The sequence below is a fragment of the Pinus tabuliformis genome, chromosome 6 (assembly GCF_031772625.1).
Source record: "Pinus tabuliformis cultivar Carrire ecotype Pingquan chromosome 6, CPIR1, whole genome shotgun sequence".
NCBI lineage: Eukaryota > Viridiplantae > Streptophyta > Pinopsida > Pinales > Pinaceae > Pinus > Pinus tabuliformis.
The window spans coordinates 1,019,434,986-1,019,439,893 of NC_142292.1; positions in this window are offsets into that span (position 1 = coordinate 1,019,434,986).

Consider the following 4,908-nt stretch of genomic DNA (forward strand, 5'->3'; position numbering starts at 1 on the left):
TTAAAATAAATCTAGCATAAGTTGTTAGGATCTTAAAATCTAAATAAGTTTGGCAAAATTAATATAACTTAAAAAATAATTTCGAAGGAAATTTGCGACTAAATTTTTAACTCAATGGAAATCCTAGTAGCTAGGCCATTTGCTTATGTTTCCAACTCTATTGGGGATTAAACCCAAAATATATGGTTTGATAGATCATTTCCCTATCCATTGTGCCATGGAGTTGCTATCAAATCTCTTTCTTGTATGAGGCGTATCCTCTTGTCTGCACGCAATATAGAGGAAGGAAACCAAGATGACAGCCTGATTTCTTCCCCTAATTGATTTTGAATCTTAAACCCTCTTATAAATTTCATTTTGTTGGTACTTGATGGTTGCAACTAGATCCAACCAGTTTGACATGGTGCCGATCAGGCCTGGAATTTCAAATATTTTTTACCTATCAAATAAATATTTGATCATGGTTATTTATTTTTCATGCTTGTCATTTTACATTTTAAGTAAATTTATGGTTGTCAAAAATAAAAATATACCCATAAGCATAAAAAATATATGGAAGAGGAAAAATATTACCTCAGCTCGAAGTAAAAGACACGAGTTTGAAACCATGAAGAAAACAACACATGACATTTTCCCATCATTCCACAATGTTTTCCAAAATGAAATAACATACAATATTCTTAAATATTTATGAAGGAATGCACAACTTTACTTCATTTTAAGGTAAAAATAACCAAAAGAACTAGATTTACATCTCTGTACATGAGCAAGTAAACCTTAAAGGGCTAGATATAATCTTCAAATCTAGCATTCTCATGGCCCAGAGCAAGTCATCACCGTTGATTGTATTCCTCTTCTCTTACTGGCATTTATCATTGGCCCTACCGCCTCATGTCAAGGAACCCAATAAGAAAACAAACATAGACAAAAAAAAAAAAAAAAAAAAACATCTTGTTCGAGAAAACCTGATTAGAAGAATCCCTAATTAAAGTAGAATGAAAAGAAAGTAAAGGAAAAGTATACTCATCGATGACGAACCTTATAAACTCCGAGACACACTACTGCACAATCTACTTGGAATCTTTAGTGATATTTCCATTGGCCAACAACAACTTCTTTATGATGCGACTAATGTTGGTGATGGGTTGTAACCTGTCCTGCTTCCACACACTAGACTAGTTCCTGGTTGCTAGCTTCCACCTTATGACTAGGGATTTGGGATACAACAACAAAACCCGTGAAATGCAACCATGGTCACTAGGGCTTGGGAAATCAGTGGCTATAATAACAAGAAGAAGAGTAATTTTCCCATGGAATTCAAATATTATCAAAAGAAATATTTGCTTACCGCGCTTGGAAAGCTAGACCACAAAAGAAACGAGTGATGGCGATGTTATAACATGGGGCAGAGGGAATTAATCAATGGTGGGTACAACACAAATATTAACAATTTCAGGCCCATCGGGGGATCACCAACTCCGACCCTAGGTGAATCCCCCTCAAAGTGATGTAATGTGATTGGATGGTGAATGTGGGTTCGATAGCGTAACAGGTAGGAGACTAGCCCCTAACAACCCCCTCCTTCAGCAACTGATGCACGTGATTGGCTGGGGTTTTAACAAACAAGATATGGATTCTAACCCGATGCTCCTCTTGTAAACTATTCCACCATTCACCTCGTATCCATCTTACTATGAATTATTACGACTAATATAAATTCATGAACATCAAATATATGTTTTATTTTCTTTTTAACCAGTCACTTCTGACGTTTCAAATTTTTTCTAAACTGTCAAATATGTTTAAAATGAACAAAAAAAAACGTTATGTAGAATGTCAAATTCTGGGCCTGTCGATGGTCTTGAAGGCCATGATAATTGAGAGTTCATGATTGGAGCCATGATTTTGCTAGCACTTGAGAGATGATGAGAGAAAGTTCCCCAACATCGTGTTGGGATTTGATATGAATATAGAGAGGTCGCGATCAATGAGAAGAGGGTTCAGTAACATGGATGAGATAATTGTCCCCTGTCTCGTTTGCGATTGTCCCCCACTTTGATGTCTCATCTATTGAATGCACCTCTAAAACAATTCTACACTCCACATAGACTGTGTCCCCTGCAGAGTGGTATAAAACCACTCCTGTCTACTTATTACGGTATGGCAAAATCATCATATCTATCATATTCTCCCAATTTGTTCCTTACTTTCTTTGGGCAAGGCAACACAACTGAGCTATTGCTGGTCTTGGGTTTTCAATCGAGTGGAAAGTGTTTGAGTTCTAACTACTTTAACTTATTCACTTCAACAACTTTCCCCTTCCGAGAGATGATGTGTAAAGGTGAGATGTTGTAGTGTAGGTTTAGCGTTTGATGATCCAAGGGAATGAAGTCCTCCCATGGTCATCGCTCGAATCTATTGGCCTGACCTGGTAGCTGAAAACCTGAGCGAACGGAAGTGAAATGAAGTAGGAGGGTAAAGCGTTGGCCCATTTAGGGATTGTGGTGGGTGAGTGACCAACACATGGGCCTCATGCGAGCCTCATTTCATTTTATATTAGTTTATATATAAAATATTAATTATTTATTTTATATTACATGTATTATTAAAAAAATAATTAAATTAATTTAACCTATTAAATATAATATAATTTAATGACTTAACTTAAAAATCACATTAGCATAAAGGTTAACAAATATTTAATTACTTAACATTAAGATTAATAATTTAGTTTATTAATTAAGATTATAAAAAGAGAAAATTAGACGTTGGGAAGACATTTGAGGGTGACTGGTAAGGCATCGTAGTGCTCACTAAGCTAGCAATGGGAGACTATTTAGTATATCCACGAGGATCTGCTCAATATCAATAATGCATGTTTACAAGCATAATCAAAAGATAAAATTACACATACCCTTATGTATGCATGTGTGATTCAAATGAGAGTTGTGAATGTTCTAAGTACACTAATGAGCCTTTTTTGCTATGCACATATTTGATCAGTTCAAAATGGTAAGGATGCGAGAGAATTGAGTCCAAGGAGGGTCATTGTGAAGACCAATTCCACCAAAACTACCATTTCCATCTCTGGAGATGACTCTCAACTTGCGCTCCCTAGAGTTAATTAATGAAACTTTAAGAGGATGCCAAGTAGCTGAGGTGGAAGTAGAGCACCCTCCATTAGGGGTGGGAAACCCTGAGGCATCAAGGGACTTTGAATGAGGGCCACCAACAAAATATATCACTAGGGAGAACTATAGGATTAAGTTACCAATGTTTGGTGGAGGTCATGCTGGTGAATGTCTAAAAGCTTGGATGGAAGGATTTAAAAAATGTTTCACATTGAGGGAGTACACTTCCAATTCAAAGGCTAAGATAGTGGGATTTCAACTTAGAGAAAACCACTTGAATTGGTAGCGTAACCTAGAGTGACAACTATACCTCATCTTGACATTATCACCCGGGAATTATTTAAATAATGGTTTAGGAAAAAGTACATGCCAACATATTATGAAGAACAACAAGTAGGAGCCTTCCACGCTTTGGTTGAGGAAAATTGAATAGTAGAAGAATATGAGATCAGGTTCATGGAAATGGTCAAGTATATCTCCTACATGGACATGGATCATCACCACACAGATCAATTCATTTATGGATTAAAACCTAAGATCATGGAAATCGTACAGATGTGGAAACCATCCTAAGTTATTGAAGTTGTTGAAAACACTCACTATGTAGAAGGGCACTTGGAAGTAAAAGGGGGAAACAAAGTTGTTTTTTCACTACAACCAATATTTGTGGGGAAGTGCCTTCGAACCTTCTCCATGGGAGGGTGTCCTAAGCCATTTCCATATGGAAGTATGGTTGTACCCAAAACATTGGCAACATGGATTTCAATGGATGCTAGTGTAGCTTTGCCAAGAAATTCAAAGATTCATACAAGTCTACGAGAGATGCGTGGAGCTGCAAGCAAAAGCAACGGTTCCAAGGAAATGAGCTCATTCAAAGTTATCCTTAGAACTCTATTTAAAATATACCTTGTGTCACTTGTTGCTTGATGTGGGGGACTTCATTACAAGTGGAACTACCCTGAGTCACAACATAGTACCACCCATAGAGAAGGAAAGGCCCTAATGGGAAGAGTAGGAAGCCATCATCAAATTTATGCAGTAGTAGATAATCACCAACCTGAAAATTAATCCACAATGGTGGAAACCATAGGTCTGATAAATCATGTAAAAGTTATAATTCAGTTTGATTCTCGTGCTACAAATGGTTCCATTTCATCATTTGCATTAGAAAAATGTGAGTTGGTAACCTATGAGCACAATGAATTTAAATAAGTGAAGATGGATTATGGGGTAAAACAAGCAATAAGACCTAGGGTTGAATAGTATTTGGTAAAATTCTGGGTGTGTACGACTAAGTTGAAGGCATACGTCACTGCCTTGGGAATGCACAATGTAATCATTGGAATGGAATTCCTAGAAACTAATCAAGCTTTGCTCGACTGTTTCAAAAAGAAAGTGATATATTTTGATGATGAAGGTATATTATTTGAGACCTTTTGTATCAAGAGAGAAGTGTCCCTACGATTTATCTCAATGATGAAGGTAAAACATTGGCCTCAGGTAGGGTTGCAAATTATATTAATTAGGGGGTAATGGGGTAGGAGGGAGAGATAAGATGGGGGTGGCTTAAGAGTATTAATTAGATTTAGGTGGCATTAATAAGGGGAAAAATTTATGGATTAATGGGGAGATAAGGTGAGGGAGAGAGCATGGGGAGGAACTTTTGGGGCGATTTATGATGGAAATAATTTTGGCATGAAGAGGGAGGAAGAAGTGTTGGAAAGTAGGGCTGAGAGAAGGATGTATGGAGCTTGAAAAATGGAGTCGATTTTGGAGT